This window comes from Dipodomys merriami, unplaced genomic scaffold, assembly GCF_024711535.1.
Source record: "Dipodomys merriami isolate MVZ:Mamm:240054 unplaced genomic scaffold, mDipMer1.0.p SCAF_234, whole genome shotgun sequence".
NCBI lineage: Eukaryota > Metazoa > Chordata > Mammalia > Rodentia > Heteromyidae > Dipodomys > Dipodomys merriami.
Genome location: NW_027203760.1, coordinates 250,998 through 274,586, shown reverse-complemented (window position 1 = coordinate 274,586; position 23,589 = coordinate 250,998). Strand labels below are relative to the sequence as shown.

Here is a 23,589-nt window from a genome sequence, read left to right as displayed (position 1 = left end):
CCAGGCCCAGAGTTCAGGTCCCACGACCGGACCCAAAAATTTTTTTTAAAAATTCACTTATTTTCCTGCCCAAGATGGATTCTAATAATGATCATCAAATCGCTGAGTTGGTAGGATTACAGGCAGGAGCCAACTGCATCCAGCAAAAGTCAACATTAAAAATAACATATTTGTTATTATTAAGTAGTTGTCCATAAGGGATTTCAATACCAGAAATTAAGTTGAGTATAATGTATCTTGATTAATGTCACCCTCTTCTTAAGTAAAGTGAATTGAAAGGAATATGTAAAAACTCATTTTACAAGACCAGTATGAGCCATATACCAAAGCCAGTCAAACAAGAGACATAAATATCCTGGATTTTTTTTAAAAAAGAGGAAAACCTCAGCAAAATACTAACAAAATAAGTGTCAAAATACAGTAGTAGCAGGTCATTCAATATGGTCAACCTAGATTTGTCAGAGATGCGGGGAGCTATCAATAGACACAAAGAAGTGTTATAAACTCCATGGAGAGAGAGAAGGACAAAAAACACATAGTTGTCACAACAGAGACAGAGCATTGGACAAAAATCATCATCTTTTCATGATAATATCTCAAAAAATAGATATAAAGGGAATACAGTTCAATGAGAAAAAGTCCATATTGGACAAGGTCACAGCTAATTTAAGGAGGCTGAAAGCTTTTTCTTTTTCTTTTCTTTTCTCTTCTTTTCTCTCCTCTTCTTTTCTTTTCTTTTCTTTTCTTTATTCTGAGAACAGGAACAAGATAAAGTCTCCACTGATGTACCTTCAATTCAACATAATACTGGTTGTCCTACCTTATGCTTTAAGTCAGGAGAAAATAAATAAAAATAAACAAAAATCAAGCTATAAAATAACAAAGAACTGTTTAATATACAGCTGAGAAGGTGAAATCATAAGCATATCTTTAGTCATTGGTTATTTGTGTTCTGCTCTCATCACTATTAAAATTTTAAGGTGAGAAACGCTGAGCATTGTAGTATATGACTGAAATAATGCACTGTAGAAGTTGAGGCAGGAAGATACAAAGTCTAAAGTCAGCTTGGGCCTTGGACCAACAACAGTGTTACTAATGTCACAATTATTTCCATAATTTATAATATGTGTAGTATGCCATTTTGTTTTAGATCATGGAGAATATTATAGCATAACTGTATTTATTATATATGTGTATATCTTTTGACCCTAAAACAAAAGTTTCTGCCTTAGTCTTTTAAAATAATATAAAATTATAATGTATATCGAAGTGTTATTGTTGCTAATGTTTTATCATCATCATCATCATCATCATCAATCACCTTGGTAATTTTGAGACAGACAGTTGTTATGTAGTCTAAGCTGACCTCATTATAATTCTCATGTCTTAGCATCTTGTATAAAAGATTATGTACCACCATGCTCCAATTTTAAACAATTGTAACGATAAATCACAGATGTGTAAGACTTAATAATTTATTGAAATTATAATTATTCTTCTAAAATTACATGAAAGGACCTGCTAAGGATTCTTATTTCAAAGCATAACATTATATATTTTTTTGGCCCATGTCTTGACTAATAATTTTTTCTGGGTTCTTAATTTTAAGAAATATGAATTTGGGTTTCAATTTTCTTTTGGAGACAAGCAAGCATCCAACTATAGTACCTATCTCACAGTTGCACTCAATATACTTACTAGACTCAATCAGCCCACACATACCTATTACACCTCTAACCACAGCGCAATCTTGCTGACATCCTTGTCCTCTGAGGATGTATCCTCTTCTTCCTTCTAGCATTCTATTCAGTTGAATTAACACTTGATTCAGTTGATGCAAATGTGTAAGCACTTTCAAAAGTAAAAAGTAGAGAGAGGAATAAAAAAATCAGTTCTTTAGATACTGATAATCAGAACTTTGTCTCTTAACATTAAAAAATAAATTATATGAAGTATAAAATCATGAGTCACAATTAAAGTCTGTACCAATTGTATGTTGTAAAAATACACATATTATAGAAATCATTAGGTGTGTGTAAATTTTTTCCTGCATACTACTCAATAATATATATTGATAAACCTAAAAATCTAAGAAGGTTTTCATTTTGATTGTCATGCATGAATGAATTCAGGAATATTTTGCTTAATTAAGTTATTAATAAGTCATTTGGTTTCATTGTTACGTCTATAGCTTTCCTGATCCCAGAATACTGGGTTTTATTTCTGTTGCATGGTGATCCCATTCTATTTGCAGGATTTATCACAATGCATCTGAGAACACACCTTCTCAATTCTTATTTCTCATAGACTAAGGACGGGGTGTTTCATGTCCCATTTGTTCTCTTGTTAAACATTTGTTTTGGGTGGTTTCTATTCATGCTTCATATATTGCTCATTCTTTTCTCATATTTCTTTTTGACATGGAAACTGTGGTTATTAATACTGTTAGAGCTATCATTTGGTTTCATTTTTAACCATTAATCACCTCCAGATGAGCAGTTTTTAACTATTCTTTTTATTCACTAGCTTCCATTGGCAAATCATTCCTATTTTAGCCCAAGTGAATACTCAGAGAACATTTACTACAGTAAATTCATTATTCTGTTTCAAATTATTCATTGGATTACAATTTCTACTTTCTACTTGTGCTGAATTTGAGATATTATGTGCTCTGAAGCTTCATGTCATCACCATATAGTAAAACAAATACTCAAAGTTATTTTGATCTATTAGAAACATTTTTTCTAAAACTAGAGGAAAAGGCATATCCTGACTTATGAAATGATAACTCCTCTGTACACACATTAATAATAACAATAAAATTATATATTACTAAAGTAGGGTAGAAGGTCATAAGCAAAAATAAATGAAAATTTTGTTCACTTTAACTATAATTATGCATTGAAAACTGGGAAAAATGTTCCATAGTTTTGTGAAATTTTTATTTATCCAAAGTATTTGTATACCTTAGTGGTTTGGTACAAAATTTATTGAAATACCGTATCTATAGAAATGTATATACCATAACTCTGAAACTCTGACTTTGTCTCACTAAGTTAGTACAGGTGTTTAAGAAAGTCCTAAATCAATAAATATACCTCCACTAGTAATACAGCAGCTCCTGTATGCCACCATCCTGTTGAGTTTCTTTTTCCCCCAAATAACTTGCTAAATTCACAGGAACTGATATTTTCCAGTTCTTAAATGTGATGAATTGTTAGTTGGCTTTGAATTCCTACACCTAGTGTTATATTCCTGAATGGAATATACATCTTGCTCATAATGACCAAATTTCACTATGTAGCTATTCAATTCCAGAAGAAGCCAAGAGAGTCACAAAAGCCACTGATTCTTAATGCTTTTTTCCCATTCATTTCAGGATATAGAATATTGGTACAAACTTACTATTATTGATTAGGTTCTGAACAAAGCAAACAGAAAAATTCCATATGGCATTCTTTTTAATGAGAGGTTACTTGTAGTGAGGCTATACCAGCTATGGCTATACCAGTTATTTGGGGGAAGATGGTTGAGGCCTTGTTCTCAGTGTGCCTGTAACACAGTCCTTTTTTATTTCCACATTTAGTTATCTGTTTGCTTCATTCAGTTTGATTGAAAATGGATTATATCTGGGTCTCTCTAGCTCAAAAAGATCACAGGAGGTGTGGTCCTCACTTCGGGACAATATATGAAAGTATAATGTGTGTATGTATATATCTCTCTAAATGTATATCATATCAATCTGTGTAGATTCTACATGTAAGACAAAGCATATCATATTTGCCCCTCTGAATCTGGTTTCCTTTGATTAACATAATGATCTCAATTTTAATTGATTTTCCTGAAAATCACATAATTTCCTTCTTTAGAGCTGAATGATACTCCATTGTATATTGTTTCCCTGTTTATTAGCATATATTATGGATGCAAATGGGCTTAATTATGCTACTTTCTCTCATGTGTCCAGGGTAACCTGATCAAATCCACTCTCTATCATTGTCCTTCATAATTTGCCCATTTTAACAAGTTTCAATGTTCTGTTTGCATACATGTATATAAAGTATTTTGACTATATTCATCTTTCTTCACCTACTCTTACCTACATCCTTCTTTCCCCATCTACTGGCACCCACCAACCAACAGAGCCCATCTTTTATTCCTCTCATTCATCCATTCATCAGTTGTAGGACATCTAGGCTGCTTCTGTAGCTGAGAAATGATGAAAAGCACTATACTAATCATGGGTTGTTCAAGTTTGTTTTATGCATGCTAACTTACATCTTATCAAATAAAGATCCAGACCAGAGGTCAACAAATTTATCTCAGAACTTAACAACGCCATGGATAAAATGCCCTGAACAGACATCTTTAGAGTATTTCACCCAACTGCAGAAGATTACACATTCTTCTGGTCATCAATGGAACTTTCTACAGAACAGATCATGTGTTAGGCCATAAAAATCTTTAAAAATCCTAGAACCTTTTAGATATTTCAAAGTCAGTGATTTAAAAAAAATGTTTATGGCTATAAATGCCTAGATAAGAAAATCACCAACCACAAACAACCACACATGCACCTTAAGTCGAGAACTCAACCTAATAGTTTATTTGAAGCTATTTGGGCATTGGTCTGTTCATATGTGAAAATGGAACTAAGAAACTTGGGAGGATGCGTAGGGAAGGAGAGATAGGGTTGAACTATTGCAGGGTAACATTAGTCAACAGATATTGTAGTCATAAACTGACATGTTAATTGAGAACTTATTGTATAACCATCTAAACACAATACAAAATGAACATGCCAATCCCCAAATGAGTAGTCGGAAAGAAATAATTAAATATTAGGGAAGAAATCAATTAAATGGAGATCAAATAAGAATGAATTAATCAACAAAACAGTCCATCTTCTAAAAGATCTGCAAGGTTGACAAATGTTAAGCTGAACTAAGCAAAAGAAAAACAAAGAGAACCCTTTGCCCTCGTTGTCTACTGGAATAGCCATAGTATTTGAAATATCTTGGATGAGTTTACCTATTGGATTTTTTTTCAATTTAGATTTAAAAGTTAGGGAAAACCTTCCATATTTTGAACCATGTACCATATGAATAACATAAGAGTATATTATATCTTTCCTTCAGTGGATAAAAAAATAGGAGATTATGTAAAAAATGAAATACTATTAAGTCATTTTTTAACTAAAAGAGACCATTATGATGATTATGGGCAAAGTAGTTTTGCAAGTGCCAGAAGTCTCCCATTTAGGAACACAGAAAATTATTTGAAAAATTAGAAGACTGCTTTAAAAAAATGGAAACTGTCATGAAAGAAGAGTCTCAATCTTATCAGTACAAGAGGAGTAAGAACCAAAGGGAAATGAAAATCACTCTGCTTGGTCTGTCATTCATTGCTATGGCAACAAGGAAACCCAAATGGATTGCAGCTAACAGCAAAAAATTACTTTTTGCTTGTATTTACAGAAGTTTCACTGGTCAGCTGCAACTGCTCTAGTTGTTCTACATATAATCTCATTCTAGGACTCAAGATGAAGGAATAGGCAAACCTCTCCAATACATTTTGCTTAGATCTAGTGTATAAGCCTGTTCACAGTCAATTAGCCAAATAAGATTGGTGCTCATGCCCAGACCGACTACAGCTGCCAAGCACACTCTACTGACTGCAAGGACAATTTGGGAGAATATGATGTGAAGAATAAGACTCTCCTAAAATCCAGATTAGGAAAAAGGCATACCGCTGCATTTTGTGTTTTACATTGAGGATATAAATAATCTTTCTAAAGAATTGAAATGTAAAACTACATTCTTGATTTATTCATAAAACATACTTTCGTGTACTGATTGAATTGTATCACAAAGACAGTGCAAATTCCAAGCCCAGCAAAACAGACTGAGCTGAAAATCAAGCACATGTTGAAGTGTAGGAAAGAGCACACATTAAAATTCGATCAAATAAGTCATGCACACTGAAAGAACACATGGGTAAAGAACATTCTTACCATCAGGAAAATAAGAAAGGAGTAGTTGGTTTTGAGTTTTTTTTTAAATTTAATTTAATTTTATTTGTGAACATACTCTACAGAGGAGTTACAATTACATGGACAGGATAATGCGTACATTTCTTACCAAGCATTGCAGCCTCTTCCTTTGTTTACCCTTCACATCCCTTCCCAGCCTCCCCCCTCCCCCCATCCCAATCCTATTCCTTCCACCCCTCCTCCCCCCCCCCGGACCGACGTTGAAAAGCTCGTTTTGGACATGACAACTTGTACTTCTCATTGCTGCAACAGGTCCACCTGTATCTTATAGAACTGGTTTTTCCCCATCTCCTCCACAAGTTATACTGACATCAAATATAGTGAAAGCAGGGGTTATACTGTGGGGGAGGGACATACAAAGCAACAAAGAGATAATCTTATAAATGCATTAGAAACACATGCATGAAAGAAAAAAAAACATTAAAATACACACCTAAGGGTTCATTTTCCTGACATCACATTATCTGACCTTTTCCGCTTGACTCATACATATACTAGATATTACAAATAAGGGAAACCATGGGACCTATGTTTCTTTGGGCCTGGCTTACTTCACTTTATATGTAAGTTGCTTGTGGCTAGGTCAGTGATTCTACATCCTACATTCTTTGATTAATATTTACATTTTTTAACCCAGAGCTCAAATTAAAAAAAGACAAAAAACTCAAAACCAGGAAATGGAAAACTTGGTTTTGAGTTTTTTGTCTTTTTTTTTTTATTTGAGCTTTGGGTTAAAAAATGTAAAATATTAATCAAACAATGTAGGATGTAGAATCACTGACCTAGCCACAAGCAACTTACACACACACACACACACACACACACACACACACACACACACACACATATATATATATCCTATACATTCTACATATCTATACATCCTTTGCTTTATTGAAGTTTTAACATATTTTGGTTGGGTTATAACAAGACGTCCATTGGATGGCCATGATAGAAGGTGGACGTTTACAGCCATGTCTTAAAGTTTCCTTCAACAAAACCAAAAATATTTTCAAGAGCTTTTCCACTAATAAGAAATCAGCCATCATGACAGACAGTAACAAAAACATGGAATAATAGATTTTCAAGGCCTTCACACTTAACAATATTAAAAAGATGTAATCAGGTATTTAAGAATGACAACGAAATGATAAAACTTTGACATTTTGTATTATTTAAATAATACAAACCTCTGAAATCAAATTATTTATTCCAACAGTTAAGATAAATTTATAACAACTGATAGGAAACATTTCTACAAATATCTACACATATGTAGTTATACATATATTTATAAATGCTTGATTACACATTCATATTGTATGCACAAGTTGTATTTCTTTAAATCTTTCCTGGCTTCTCTAATAGATTTACATGAAATTTCATAAGAACCTGGCCAAAATTTTCACAAAGTTTCTACAATATTACTATCACAATGCATGTATATTTTTTTTCATTTTAAAACTCAGGTATAAGCATTCCAAACATTCCTCAGTTTTCATTCCTCAGTTTCGATCTTTTGAAATTATTAGAATATTCAATATTGGCTCTTCGAATGCATGGGCCCTGATGAATCTCTTCAGGTTACTATTTTATCAATATAAACAATAGATTTTTAATTACTAATAGTTGTTTCATAGACAGTGATACCACTACTCTCAAAATGACCTACTAATGAAGAAAGACTGATTGTCTTCTGAACCTGTACATGAAGTTCATAAAAAGTAAATAGATAAAAAGGAGGAGGCTACAATGCTTGATAAGAAATGTACTCATTATCTTGCCCATGTAATTATAATCCCTCTGTACAGTACTTTCACAATAAAAAATGACAAAAAAGTAAACAGATAGGTGACTGGCTTCCATATTTGACGAACGGAGTATAGATTGAATGAAAGAAAAAACAAATCAAATAAATTATTATTAAATATTATTCTTAAAATGCAATACGATAACCTATATTAAAAATAAAAGTGTAAAAATATGTAAATGAGAAAGACATATTTATATGTTTTGAGCAATGAAAACAATAGATGTGATAAATTATTTGAAGAGACAATGGAGAATTTATTGAAGAAGAGAAAGAACACTAGATTCCATAAAAATCTTGAAGTTTAGGGAAAGAAATTTTTATTGAAGATACTATTGGACACATGCTAATATACAGAATTCAAAAATAAGGGAATTTGCTTAATTGAAGAATAAGGCAATTCTAGTTATAGTAGATTATTGTGGTTTTTCCTTCTTTCACCTCCTCCTCTTCCTCCTCTACTTCCTCCTCCTCCTCTTTCTCCATCTTTTCTTTCATTGTGATAATGTCTTTCCCTTGCACTCTACCACTTGAAACAAGTCAGTAGTACTTTTGTTTAATTTTGTCTATTAGATAGTATCACTACCTTTGAAATACTCAGTCTCCAGTCATAATCATCCTTTTCCCTTCTGAGTAGTTGTCATTACAGACATGTATGACTATGCATGGCTATTTAAAAATGTATAAATAGGTAGTTAAATTTGAGACTCCTTTCTGAAAGGAATGCAAATTACTCAAGAAATAAGAGCAAAAATTGAAAATGCTTTTGCATCAAATTAAACAACTTCTGGATGTCAAAAGAACTAAGTATTAGAATCTAAGGAAAATTTATAAAATGGAAGAAAATGTTTTCTAGTTATTTCTAGTTATTTTTAAAAATCTCAAAAAAATTGAAAACTGAATAAAAGAATCCAGTTTGTAGCTGGACAAAATAAATGACCAGACAATTCTCAGTGAAGCACATGTGGCCAATAAACTGAAAAAAAATACTCAACATCCCTTGTCATAAAGAAATTGAAATGATAAAGATATTCCATCTCACTACAATCAGAATGGCAATCATTAAGAAAACAGGCAGCACTAATGTGAGGTGAATAAAATATAAATCAGTGCAGCCACTGTGAAAGCCAGTATGGACAGTCGTCAAAAGACTGAAACTGCCACATATCTTGCCATAAAACTCCTAGGTATGTATCCAAAAGAATATAAGTAAGCATTCAATAGAGACACACCTGCACACTCATGTTTATATTAGTAATATTCAGAATAGCCCAACAAAAAAATCAGAGTATGTGTCTATCAGGAAACAAATAAATAAGATAGATGATAGACGGATAGATAAAAAAGTAATATACTGGTTAAATAATGATCTTGATTGAATCTTTCTACAACATATGCATATATCACTTAATATACATATTTTTTTATTTGTCAACTAAAATTAACAAATATATAATGAGGAAATTGTATAGAAATTCAGAATTAAGCTGAGCCATATGTACTGAATAAGTAGCCACACTGCATCAAGAGCATTTAAGAAATGAGAAAAAAGGGAATATTTGGAGACAACACATGTTTTCATGAAGGAGACAAGGGAGAACAATGAATAAAAGAATGAGAGAGAGAGAGAGAGAGAGAGAGAGAGAGAGAGAGAGAGAGAGAGAGAGAGAGAGAGAGAGAGAGAGAGAGAGAGAGAGAGAGAATTAGAACAGAGAGCGAGCACCAGAGAGAGATGGAAGGGAAGGATTTTCCACTTGTTAAAATTCTCAGCTTTTATCTCCATTTTTAAGTATCCCAGTTGTTCAGGAAATATAAGAAATACATATTCAGAAATGAAAATACCGACCAAAAGAGAAATATAAACAACCTGTTGAAAATTCTTTCCCTTGTCCTTAGTCAACTAGACTATAATTACAACATCTGAGTAAAGCATTTTCTCCTCAGTGGATATTTTTAAAAGAAACAAAAATTATAGGATTCATACAAAGATAATATTTTAAAGTGCTAGAGATTTCCACAAAACAAATAACAGCTGATAATGGGATGAAAACTGAGAAGACCTTACAACATACCTGAAACAAGCTTTGCCACTGTGGACAAAGTGCAAGCCTACTGAGAAAGGCACACGAAAGAAAAGGGATGGGCAAACAGAAAACATAGTTATATAACTTAGAAAATGACAGATATTAATGAAAAAATTCAGAAATGAAGCTCAAACCAGGAAAGAGAAAAATAGCAATCTAACACACTAGGATACTAAAGAAAAGGATAATGATAAAGTAATGAAAGACAAAGTTTCACCTTGGTTTTAGAAGGCATAAAGAAAATCCAAAAAATAGAACAATAAAATCTCCTGAATTTATAAAAAAATATAGAAATATATACTAAATGTTTACAGTATATCAGAGGAAAATTTACCAACTGCACTCAGCAATGAAGAATCTTGCATTTAACCATCTCATTTTTTTTAGACCATAACAACCACATAGTGATAAGCAAGTAGAGGGAAAAGAAGATAATCTGTTGTGATCTCAAGCTAAATTCTGTCAGGTGTAGCTGGCAATGCAGTCTGGTTTCAGGAAATATTTCCTCCGGAAACATGTGCTACTAAAGGATACATAAAATATCTGCTTATTATAATTATACATTTATTTTATAACATTATACTTATACAAGCATAAAATATATGCAGTCTAAGAGAGCTCCATTATTTCTAGTAATACATAGTGTTATATTGCTTATGGCTTATTATTGCTTATTGAGAATTAGTACTATGGGAAATATCCACACATGTATCTGTTGCCTAAAGGTGCGGTAAGGAAGTAAAATAGAAACTCTGATTACAGAAATTGGGCTGGGTCTGTAGCTCAGTGTACTTAACATGCCTAAGGCTATTGATTCTACTTACTACACCAAATCAGATGGATGTTAGATAGAAAAGCAGATAGAGAAGGACAGACAGACAGTCAGATTGATGGGTGATAGATTTTTTTTCACAATTTTGGGGGCTACAAAAGTAAAGATTTTTAAGTTATTAAGTTATTAGTTCTTGCCTAAGACAGATATCAATAGAAACACTCTCTCAGGTTTACAAACTTTTTCCTGAGCAGATGAACTTCATGTTACTAGTGTCAGCTCAATTAGAGCTGCCAATTAGAGATTTTTGGCACATAAAGGGGTTGAGATTTAAACTATCTCCCACATTTTATAACATTATCTTTTTACTATTACAGAGGACTGGTGAGTTTTTGTCCCTTACAAGGTAGATAGTCATGGACATTAGGCATGCTTACAAACTCTTTTTATGACCTCCCGGCTCTGACCAGTTTTTGAAGGGCCACACACAAATGACTCTAGGATCTGACATTTCTGTCATCCAAGCAGTGGCTTACTGCCTCTGGATGCTCCTCCATTGCTTTCGTCCCAGGAGTGTCTTCTCCACAGTGGATAAATGCCTCATTGGCATTTTCCTTAACTAGTTGCTGGACTCGGGGCCTGAGCACTGTCCCTCAGCTCTACAGCTTAAGGCTAGCACTCTGCCACTTTGAGTCCCAGACTCGGCTTGAATACTGTCCCCTAACTCTTCAGTCCAGGGCTAGTACTCTCCCACTGTGAGTCTCCAGCTTGGGGCTTGAGTACTGTCCCCTGACTCTTTAGTCCAGGGCTAGTACTTTGCTGGCTGAAAAAAGGTGACAGTCTCACAGGGACCTTTTTCTGCCCGGGCTGGCTTTGAACCAGTTTGCAGATCAGTGAGTCTTATAAAAGGCCACTTTACTCCAATTAAAAGCAACAAGGTGGTCAACATAGAATTAGCTTTTAAGCATGCTCTTACTTGAAACTTATTAAGAGTCAAAGTTACATCTGACAAACTTTTAAGAATCCTCTGTGCTTTGCTCTGGTCTTGCTGGAAACTTAAAAAACCTATAAGAGCAAACTAGAATAGCAATTATTTTGGTAATCCTAATTTTTCCTTTGTGCACATTGAGGCCAATGTCAAGAACAATTTTACATTTAAACTTTATATCTAAAAATCCATTCCTAATTTTTTAAAACCTCTTATTAATCACCTTTAATATTCTAACTTTAGTTTTCATTTGCATTTTGAAAAGATCCCTTGAAATCTTGAGGCCAAGTGTTACTCATTGCCTCTTGGTTGCTTGTTTAAAAACAGACACACATTAAAAATTTTAAACTCAAATGACAATTTTTCCTTAATGAAAAAATAACAATAATCATAACTGAACCAAAAAACTAGACTTAGCGTCTTTATGACTTTTAAAAATATCCTAATTGTAAAACATTAAAAACAAGTCACATTATACAAATAAATTTTAACCCTTTTTAAGGCCTTCCTAATTTTATTGTTAACACATCCAAGGGAAAGTTTTAGCAATACTAATCTGATCATCACATCACTCATTTTAACCATCATGTTTTCAGTGTCTGTCTGCAGGGAAAAGAGAGAGAACAAAGATGGGCCACTCAGCCCCTTCTATGGAATGGGCACACACTCAATCTGACTCTTTAGGGTTAGATGAACTGCGTTTGGGCCAGCTTGCCTCATCATGCGTGGACTCCTCCCAGGGCCTGTCCCACCTTTCATGACCAGCTGAACTGCACTTCTGCTTGTTCACCCCTCACCCCTAAAGGTCTTCTGTTGGTGTCTAAGTTTTTCCCCGTCTCTTCTCTTGGTTCTTGGATGAAATACACAGTTTTAGACAGACAGAACAGATAACATCTTTGACAGTGTTAAACTAACCTTTACATTTAAATTCCTAATATTTATCCCCAAATTTTAGCCAAGGGAATTAAATCCTAAACTGCCAATGCATTTTCGTTAAGCCAGATAACTTGATTACAGTATAAACAGTCTTATGCATTTTAAAACATTCTTTTAAATACCAGATTTTCTAATTTGCAAGTTAAAGAATCTTTAAAAAGCCATTTAAAACAATGTGAAGATTTTTTAAAATCTTTGGTAATGTCCAAACCTCATAACCTTTTGAATTTTTAATTTAAAATTCACCCAATTGTTACAGCATGCTGACAATTTTTATCTTTGAACATGTTCACAGACACACACAAAACACTCACACAGATCTTAAAGCGCGCAAAATTCAAAATCAGTCGTACGTACACCTTTTAAAGTTTTCAAACAAAAATTTAAGACAGTATTTCTTTTAAACTAGGTACCTTTGTTGGGCCTCATTTTCCCAGAGCTTGCTTATTAGCAAGGCAATTCACTAATTAGTCTTTTGAATCTCGGTGCTGTTCTCATTCAGCAAGCTGAATCCAGAGTCTGCTGATTGAGCCTGCCACACTCACCCAAATCTTCCCTACCTCAGAAAACATAAAACGAACACACACACTAAACAAGACAAACAAGTGGCCACAAAGGCAAAATCAGGTCTCAGTGAATGGGGCGACATCTCACCACTTATCAGGGGACTCGAACCCCCTCTACCCCATCTCGAGGACAGCCCCACCCAGGGGTCCAGGGGACGTCTCCCACTGGCCCCGTTGGCAGTCTTATAGCACGTCTGCCAAGACTCTCCACCAGCCCCAAGACCACACCTGCAGGCTTTCACGATTCCTGAAATATGAAAGTGGCACCACCAAAAATTCACCGATTGGTTCCTTCGGCAATCTGATCAGGCGTCTGGGTGGGCTCGGGGGGCAACACCACTTGGGGGCTAACACCTGCCTTAAGCAAACGCCATCTATGGCTCCAAGAAATGTGCATGGCTTTTTGTCATAAATTCCTAGCATTGGGGCTAAAATGGATCATGAGTCAAGTTGCAAAACTGAGATGGAGTGTTAAATAAAAATGGAGTTGCTTAAGTTTCTTAAAACATTATATTTATTCCCTAGGGCCTTACTGCCCCAGCCTCCGGGAACCAAGGATTAGTTTGTAACACAAAATCATAAGTATAAGTTAATACAGCAATTTTCCAATCATAATCAAATTGTATCAAATGATCTAATTGTTTCTTATTCTCTTGGGGAGGGGCTGAGAGGTTGCCCCTCTGTCTGTTTTTTGTTTCCTCTTGAGGAGGAGTTCCGTCTTTATGGAACTTAGATTTACATTCACTTTTCCAATGGTTCCCTTTTTCCTGGGGGAACCAAGGATTAGTTTGTTCTCCCACTGCTGCTTTGGAGGCTTTAGTGCCTCGTGCTTTTAGCATATGTTTTAAAATAGAGACAAACTATCCTTATTCTTAGAAGATGAACTCCCCCTAATTTACTCGCTATCTTTCCCAGCCACAACTGAGGGGCCTGCAGCACCCCAACGAGTCTCAGACTAACTATTCCAGGTGAAAAGAAAAGAGAAAAATGCTTACCTCCCAAGGTTCCTCCACTGAAGAGACTGCTTCATGCCCTGCTTTGGGCCCCACGTTGGGCACCACCTGCCGCGGACCGGGTTCTGTTGGGATGACAGAGGACACCTAGGGGAGGAACCTGGAATAGGATGGGGAGATGGCAAACAGACAACTCACACACAAGAGGAGTGGATGCTGACTGCTGAGTGTGATTTAATGCAGAGAATAACAAACTTTTGTAACAGAAGTCTTCATGAGAAAGGGCAAAAGGTTACACAATCTTGCTGCATGGCTTCATTTTTGGGTGGTCACCAGCTGATCACCTGATAGGCACTTGTTTCCAGCTTATCTCAAAGAAATACAACCATTACGATGTTTGTCACCAATTAACCATTACCTATCTTTATAGAGGCCTTAACTTTCCCATAAGATCTTTCCTGTTTCTTCTTTAATAGCAAACTACAAGGAGACCTAGATCTAGCAAGTCTCTTAGTAAATAAAAGAGAGTAGCAGGAAATTCTTTCTCCTAAATAATTATTTCAGCAATTGCCATACATTCTTTCTGTTCTAGCTGAGCCTACAGCTTCTTGCAAATCCCTTACAAACAATTCCTTCTGCTGAAGTGACTTCGTAAAACCCCCAATACTTTTACATTTACTTATGACTTGTCTATTAGCCTCCATTAGAGGGGTTTCAGGGTAGCACTTAACTCTGGTGAGTTAGTCATATTTTTAAGACACTCATCAGATTTTGGAGTTGTCAACACTCTTAAGAAAGAGCTTTGAATAAGGGAATGTTGACAATGAGTAACTACAAAGAGCAGTAGAAACAGTAAAAGATTAATAGGCACTCTTACACAGTGAAGAAAAGAAAAGCAAGAACAGAAAAACATCTTTCCCAGGGGTTTGCCAGCCTTTCCAGGAGTAGGCCTCTTAGAAGCCCTATTCTCCGAGGTAGACTTCGGTGAAGTGCCAATACTCAGAGATAGGTCTCTGTAAAGCCCCATTCTCTGAGGTAGACTTCGGTGAAGTCCCAATAATCAGAGATAGGTCTCTGAAGCCCCTTTCTCAGGTCTGAAAAATGCTTTCCCATGCTAAGCAGACTCCACTGGAGTAGGCGTGGCAGAGAATACTTTTAAATTTAAGAAGTCTAAGACTGTTTTCAGGCAAGCTTCATTTCTTAAAGTGGGTGGTAAATTTTAAAATTCTCATTAATTTTTCTGTAGCCAAGTTCTTTCTAAATAAGAAGTAAAGCATATAAAGGATTTCTTAAAAGAAAACAAAGCAGGCACATTTATTTAGAAAGAAAAAAAGCAGGCACATTTCATTTTAAATTTTAATAAAGCCAGAACATTTTGTTTCTGAAGTTCATAGCTAAAATACAGTGCTTGGGATTAAAAGTATCAGTAGCAAATGTGAGCAACAGTAAAGTACATATGTCTATAATACCTGTCAGGAGGTGGAGATGTGAGGATCTCAGCTCAAAGCCAACCTATACATAAATGTCTATGAGACTCATCTCCAATGAACCAGCAAAAAGCCATAAGTGGTTTTCCTTATTTGCAATAACAAGTGTATGTCTGAGACAACCAGAAAAGGTCATATAAGATGATGTTAAGCAAAATGAATGCCAAGATAAGGACACAATTGTTTTATTTTCTTGTTGCTATTGCTTCTAACATATTTATAAGGTAACATGTGATTTTTTTGTTGCTTTGTATGTTCCTCCTCCATGGTATAACCCCTGTTTTCACTGCATTTGATGTTGGTATAATTTGGGGAGGGGAAGGGGAAAAACAAATTTTTTATATAGGGATACAGGTGGACCCATTGCAACAATGAGATGTATAAGATGCTATGTGGAAAAACGAACTTTACAGTTTAGGTGGGGGGAACGGGAGAGTGTAGTTGTGGAAGTGGGAGGGAAGGGATGGTAGGGAAAAACAAAAGAGGTAACAACAATGCTTGATAAGAAATGTACTCATTACTTTGCTCATGTAACTGTAACTCCTCCTCTGTAGAGTACTCTCCCAATAAAAATACTAACTAAAAAAAAAGCCAGAAGTGGATCGGTGTCTCAAGTGAAAGATTATCTCTCTTGACTAAAGAAGCAAAAGTACAGTGCTTAGGTCCTAATTCAATCCCGAGTACCTGCACACACACACACACACACACACTCACATACACACATCTCTAAACAATGTGACATAGAATATGAGTCAAACAATGTCACATAGAATATGAGTCAAATTTTACATGATTTGTGAGTCTATGGGTTGAGGGTATCTTGGATTCATTTGTAGGCTTTGCACATATTCTGCAGAGAAAGCCAATGGAACCTTTGTTCAAGGTATGTTTTTGCTCTCATCCTATAGTATTTTATGCAGAAAAATATCTGTACTAGATTCCAGTGCCCTGCATCTTGTATATACATTTTTTTCTAATTTGCGGAGGGGAAGGGAAATAATAAAATGCTAAAGTAAGGAAAGAGCTTGACCCATTGTAACAATGAGGTGTACAAGACACTATGTAAAAAATGACCTTTACAACTTTGGAAGTGAGAGGGAAGAGTTGTGGAATTGGGGAGGCAAGGGATGGTAGGGGAAAAAACAAAGGATTGGGTAATAATACAGGATAGGAAATGTACTCACTACCTTACTTATTTAACTGTAACCCCTCAGTACAATATTCTTACAATAAAAACATATAAAAAGAATATCTTGGTAGCTATTCTAAAATTGTCCAAGCTTACTGCATTGTTTGTGGGTGTGTAAACTTGTTCAACCACTTTGGAAAGCAGTATGGAGGTTCCTCAAAAGACTTCATATAGAGCTCCCTATGAGCCAGCAATCCCACTTTTGGGCATTTACCCAAATGTTCACAAACAAGACCACACTAAAGCAACCAGCACAACTATGTTTATTGCAACATTATTTACCATAGGTAAGACATGGAACCAAACCAGATGCCCCTCAGTAGATGAATGGATCAAGAAAATGTGGTATATATACACAATGGAATTCTATGCCTCCATCAGAAAGAATGACATTGCCCCATTTGTTAGGAAATGGAAAGGCTTGGAAAAAATTATATTAAGTGAAGTAAGCCAAGCCCAAAGAAACATAGGTCCTATGGTTTCCCTTATTTGCAATAATTAGTATATGTCTTAGTCAAGCAGAAACGGTCAGATAAGTTGAAATTAGGCAAAATGGACGTCAAGGTAAGGACTCAAGTGGTTTTTCTTTCTTGCTATCATTTCTAACGTATTTATAAAATGATTGTTTTTGTTGGTTGTGGGGCCTGAACTCTGGGCCTGGGCATTGTCTCTGAGCTCTTCAGCTCAAGGCTAGCGCTCTACTAATTGAGCCACAGTGCCACTTCCAGCTTTCTCTGTTTATGTTGTACTGAGAAATTGAACCCAGGGCTTCCTGCATGCAAGGCAAGCACTCTACCACTGAGCCACCTTTCCAGCCCATGGGTAATATTTTTTGTTCTTGTTGTTTTTGTTGTTGTTGCTTTGTGTGTCCCTCCCCCACAGTATAACCCCAGTTTTCACAGTAGTTGATGTTGGTATAATTTGTGGAGGGGAGGGGGAAAGACAAATTGTTTAAATAGGGATATAGGTGGATGCATTACAACAAAGAAATATACAAGATGCTTTGTTGAGAAATGAACTTTACAACTGGGGGGAGGGGGAGATAGGAGGGCAGGGATAGGAAGGGGAAACAAAGGAGGAGGCAACAATGCTTGATAAGAAATGCCCTCATTACCTTGCTCATGTAATTGTAACCCCTCTGTATGGTATTTTCACAATAATAAAACTTATTAATAAAAAATAAATAAAACTCTCCAAGCCACAAATAATTTTTAAAAAAATATCTCTATGGAAACCTAAACATCTTTTTAATCCTGTCACAAGTCCTCTAAACTGAATGATGTATTTTATATATTACTCTGATACCCCTACATAGATTTTATTGTCCTAAGGAAACTGTCTTTAGCAGAGAGTCTATTGATTGATATTTTGTGTGCCAACTTCCCAAAATTTGTTCTGCTCTCATATCCAATTAAAAATTTCTCATCTTCATCTTCCTTTTTGAAAAGTGAACACTTGTCATTTAGATAAGAATCAATACATGAGTGCATTCACCAGATATTCAAACTGTCATCTCAGTTGTCAGGAATAATAGAGTTCATTCAATATACTCATTTATTCTGGATCAAACTCTTTGATATATTCTCATGGCATTGATAACAAAACCAAACATCAATATACATGACTTTATTTCATCTCATGTTCGCTCTGGAATGTTTAGAAAATTTTCTCTTAAATGTACAGCCACAGAGTAGCTATATTTAGTTCATTAATAAATTATTTTATTTACTAATCTAGTTATTTCAGTAATGGGGCTTGAACTCAGGGATTCAGTGTTATTTTTCCTTAGAGCTTATGCTCAGGACAAGTGCTTTACCATTGCAGCCACATCTCTACTTCCTGCTTTTCATTGTTGTTACTGTTGTGTAATTGAAGATAAGAGTCTTACAGACTTACTTGCCTGTGTGGAAATTGAGTCATGATCTGAGATATCAGCATCCTGAGCAGCTAGGACTACAGGTATGAGCCACCAGTGCCCAGTTTCATACTTAGTTTATTTTAAATTAGATTTACTCAGAAAGGCATCTAAGCAAAAATGCTATTTTTAATATTTTAAGATCCTAACTACCTCCAGAGTCCTCTCCTCATCGTTGATGGACTCTTTTATCCAGGGATGACAATTATATGGGTCCTTATAAGAAATTTATGACAACATGTGAAAAGAAACAAATTTGTAATTTTATACTGGAAAGGCAGAGTCTAATTTGCAGGCTTAAACATGGTGCATACTCTCCAACTGTAAACTTGTGAAAATTATAGACAAGGATGATCAAGAATGGCCAAAAGCTAGGATTCTAACCAGTGAATTCGAGGAGAGTAACCAGGGCAAATACAAGGCTTCATGGTTCAAATTTGATAATGAGACTCTAAGGTGAGCAATGGACAATCAGCCTCATCTAAAAGACTAACTGGGAGTGGGATTCTGGAGACGAAAGTTGTTGGTCATGAGCTTTTCCAGCCTAATAGGGATTGAGATTTGTTTACACATGATCTCTCCAGAAGAGGTCACTAATACCAAGATTGTGCATTCATTGAATTGTGTTACACTAAATAATGCCATTTCATCAAAAGTGATTAGAATTACCAAGATCATCTTGGAAGACATTTAAGATGATTCCTTTCTTTGTTCCTTCTGAAGAACTTTGATGGATGAATGTGGGAAGAAAAAGGACAAAATTCACTCACTTTTGAGGCTGGGAAGGTGACTCAGAGTGGTAGAGTGCTTGCCTGGAATGCATGAGGCCCTGGGTTGGATTCCTCAGCACCACATAAACAGTTAAAAAAAAAAAAAAGTACAGAAGTGGTGCTGTGGCTCTAGTGGTAGTGTTCTAGCCTTGAGCTGAAGACCTCAGTGATAGTAACCAGGCCTAGAGTTCAAGCCCCACGACTGAAAAAGAAAAAAAAATATCACTTTTTTTTGTTATTGTTCTTGTATCGCCCAACATGTTTTCTTCTCATAATAATTTTGTTGAATAAGGGATTCTAAACTTGTCTGTTTCTGTTTTAGTTTTGCTCTATTTTGTTATGTCTTTCTTCCATACTTTAAAGATTCTCTTCCATTTAGTTGTTGCTTGCAAAAATTTAGAAGATTTTGATAAAGTCTTTATCTTTGTCCCTCTGAAGTAAGGCTGCACTGTGTGTGATTTTCTTTCTTTTTTTAAAATTTAATTTAATTTTACTGTAAAGGTGATGCACAGAGGCTTTATAGATCCATAAATAAGATAGTAAGTTCATTTCTTAGGCAGCTTGTCAGTGGATTCTACTCAACACCAGTAAGAACTGACAAAGAGTAGAAATCTTCATCCTGCAGATTGCAGACCAGGGACTTCCAAGGAACCAAGACTCTGGCTTGAGTAGAACACTGACATCCTCACTCCTTCTCACAGACCACGGTGGGAAGGCAGCTCCTCTCCGACCACTGGAGAAGATCTCCATCTTTGATACTGACAAAGCCAGAAGAGCAGCTAGCTCCAACCTAGGCCTTGGAATAATACAATTGGAGCCATTAGAAGGTCACAGGAACCTGACCTAACCTGCCAGGCTCAGCTCCACCCAGGGGAATGTCACCCAGCCCAGGCAGAGCAGGCTCCACCACCAGAGGAATGACTTTCTTCACTGTGTAAACAGAGCCAGTGGCTGCTCCTCCCTACAGCAGCCTAGACAAACATCTGAAACTCAGTAAACATAAACCCGGAGAATGGATCCACACTGGGCTCTGTGTGTCTCAGGAACTAGCCTCTAAGGGAAAGGCTACTATTTGCTGAAAATTCTCAACCCTACCCAGAACCTAGCCTCAACACAGCATCTCCAAATGAGAGGAAACAGCCATCTCCCTCTTTTGTGATACTCAAAGCAGATATCCCTGCATTCTCTCAGACAACAAGCCCAGTAACACGAGAACACTGAAAAACACACTGTTGAGTCAACAGTGTGCCATAGAAGAGATTAGTAAGGAAATTCAAATGTTCCTGACATTCAACAAAAATGAACACACAAATTAGCAGCTCCTCTGGGACACAGCAAAGGCAGTATTCAGAGGCAAAACTTATCTCTGAGTTCCTACATCAACAAATTGAGAAATCTGAAACCAATAATTTAATGAGATATCTGAACCTCCTTGAAAAGAACAGCAAGCTAAACCCCAATCCGGCAGATGAAAAGAAATAGTTAAAATTAAATCTGAATTAAATGAATTAGGATCCAAAAAAACCATATAATCAACAAAACAAAGAACTGGTTCTTCCAAAAAATTAACAAAATTGACAGACCTTTAGCAAATTTTATCAGAGAAAGAAGAGAACACACCCAAATAAACAAACTCAGAGATGAGAATTAGAAACATCACCACAGAAACAACCAAGATCCAGAAATTATAAGGGAATTTTTCTCAAACCTTTATAATAATAAGTTTGAGAACTTGGAAGAAATAGAAGATTTCCTAGCAAAGATCGACATGCCAAAACTAAACCAAGATGAGTTAAGCCAACTTAAGAGGCCTATATCAAGCACTGAAATAGAAGCAGCAATAAGAGACCTCCTATCTAAGAAAAGCCCAGGACTGGATGGATTTACAGCAGAATTCTACAAGGCCTTCAAAGCAGAACTCACACCAATACTCCTCCAACTCTTCACTGAAATTGAAAGAGAAAGTTCACTACCAAGCACATTCTATGAAGCCATGATAGCTCTCATCCCCAAACCAGGCAGGGACTCATAAAAGAAAAAGAACTATAGATTCATTTCATGATGAACAAAATTCTGGCCAATCTCCTTCAATAATTCATCCAAAAAATCATACACCACAATCAAACACAATTCATTTCAGGGATGCAAAGCTGGTTCAATAAATGTGAATGAATTAATGTAATTCATTACATCAACAAAAGCAAGGAAAAGAACCATATGATTATCTCAATAGATGCAGAAAAGGCATTTGGCAAGATCCAACACACCTTTATGATGAAGATTCTGGAAAAACTACGAATCCAGGGAACATTCCTCAATACAATAAAGGCTGTATATGACAAACCTAAAGCCAGCATTATACTCAGTGGTGAAAAACCAACATCATTTCCTATAAACTCAGGAATGAGACAAGGATGTTCACTCTCTCCACTTCTCTTCAATTTAGTATTAGAATGCCTAGCAACAGCAACAAGATGTAAACATAAAAGGGATCCAAATAGGGAAACCTGAAGTAAAACTCTCCCTCTTTGCAGATGACCTGATCTTGTATTTAAAGAATCCCATGGACTCCACTCCCAAATTACTCAAGCTGAATCAAAAATTTGGCAGAGGAGCAGGGTATACAATTAACCCTCAAAAATCAATGACTTATCTGTAAGACAACAATGAGAAAAGTGTAGCTGAAATCAGGAAAACAACTCCATTCATAATACCCCACCAAAAATAAAATACCTAGGAATTAACTTAACCAAAGAAGTGAACGACCACTATGATGAAAACTTTAAAAACCTGAAAAAGGAAATCAAAAAAGTACTTAGAAAGTGGAAAAACCTCAAATGCTCCTGAATTGGAAGGATCAACATCGTGAAAATGGCAATACTTCCCAAGGCTATCTACAAATTCAATGCGATACTTATTATATTCCAACCTCATTCATCAAGGAAATAGAAGAGGCAATCCAAAAATTCATAGGGTACAATGAAGTACCCCGAATAGCAAGAATGATCCTTAACAGAAAGAACAGTGCTGGAGGAATGTCAATACCAAATTTCAAACTCTACTACAAAGCCATAGTAATAAAAACAGCTTGGTACTGGCACAAGAACAGACCATAAGACCAATGGAATAGAACTGAAAACCCAGAAATGAAACCACATACCTATAGCCATCAAATCTTCCACAAGGGAGCCTCTTCAGTAAATGATGCTGGCAAAATTGGTTAATCCCGTGAAGAAAACTAAAGCTAGATCCTTATATATCACCCTGCACCAGACTCAACTCCAAATGGATCAAAGAACTAGAGTCAAAGCAGGCACTCAGAAAACATTACAGGACAGAATAGGATAAATCCTACCTCTCTTTGGCATAGGCCGAATTTTTTTTATTGTGAGAATACCATACAGAGGAGTTACAATCATAAGGTCAAGATAACGAGTACATTTCTTATCAAGCATTGTTCCCTCCTCTTTGTTTCCCCTTCCCATTCCTTCCCATACTCCACCGACCTCCCCCATCTGATCCTCCCCTCCATCCCCTAACAAAGTTGTTCTTTGTTTTTCTGAAATAATGACTTGTACATCTTATTGTTGCAATGTGTCCACCTGTATCCTTACTTAAACAATTTGTTTTTGCCCTTCCCCTCCACAAATTATACCAACACCAAATTCAGTGAAAGCATAGGTTATACCATAGAGACCCAGAAACACAACCAATCAAGGAAAGGTTGGACAAATGGGATTGCATAAAATTGCAGAGCTTCTGCATGGCAAAGGACATAGCTAGCAAGATCAATAGAAAGCCCACGGATTGGGAGAAGATCTTCACTAGCCATACAATGGACAAGGGTCTCATACTTAAAATATACCTGGAATTCAAAAAATTAAATCCCCCAACAACAAATCCTCAAAGAAACAACTGCCCAATAAATAAATGGGCTAAAGACTTAAAGATAAACTTCTCTGAGGAGGAAAGAAGGATCACCAATAGACACATGAAGAAATGTTCAACCTCCCTAGCCATAAAAGAATTGCAAATCGAAGCAACACTGAGATACCACCTCACCCCAG

At 35.8% G+C, this 23,589-nt stretch overlaps 1 long non-coding RNA gene across 1 annotated transcript; it reads right to left on the bottom strand.

The window, feature by feature from the left end:
* Positions 1-367: 367 nt before the first annotated feature.
* LOC138835379 (uncharacterized) lies at positions 368-14,302 on the bottom strand. The gene is made up of 3 exons (XR_011374573.1): positions 14,204-14,302; positions 1,723-1,851; positions 368-751 (listed from the first exon to the last, which is right to left on the bottom strand). It is a non-coding gene; the product is annotated as an uncharacterized lncRNA (long non-coding RNA).
* Between the last annotated feature and the right edge of the window lie 9,287 nt (positions 14,303-23,589).